We start from the raw sequence: 307 nt of genomic DNA, 5'->3' as shown, positions 1-307 counted from the left end.
CAGGGAACATGGGTTCGTGCCCCGGTCCGGGAGGATCCCGCGTGCCGCGGAGCGGCTGGGCCCGTGGGCCATGGCTGCTGGGCCTGCGCATCCGGAGCCTGTGCTCCGCAATGGGAGAGGCTGCAACGGTGAGAGGCCCGCATACCGCAAAAAAAAAAAAGAGGCATGTACCACAATGTTCATTGCAGCTCTATTTAAATAGCTAGGACATGGAAGCAACCTAAGTGTCCATCAACAGATGAATGGATAAAGAAGATGTGGCACATATATACAATGGAATATTACTCAGCCATAAAAAGAAACGAAA

This window comes from Physeter macrocephalus, chromosome 8 (assembly GCF_002837175.3).
Source record: "Physeter macrocephalus isolate SW-GA chromosome 8, ASM283717v5, whole genome shotgun sequence".
Classification (NCBI taxonomy): domain Eukaryota; kingdom Metazoa; phylum Chordata; class Mammalia; order Artiodactyla; family Physeteridae; genus Physeter; species Physeter macrocephalus.
The sequence above is the reverse complement of the archived record's forward strand: the minus strand, read 5'-3'. Positions refer to the sequence as shown.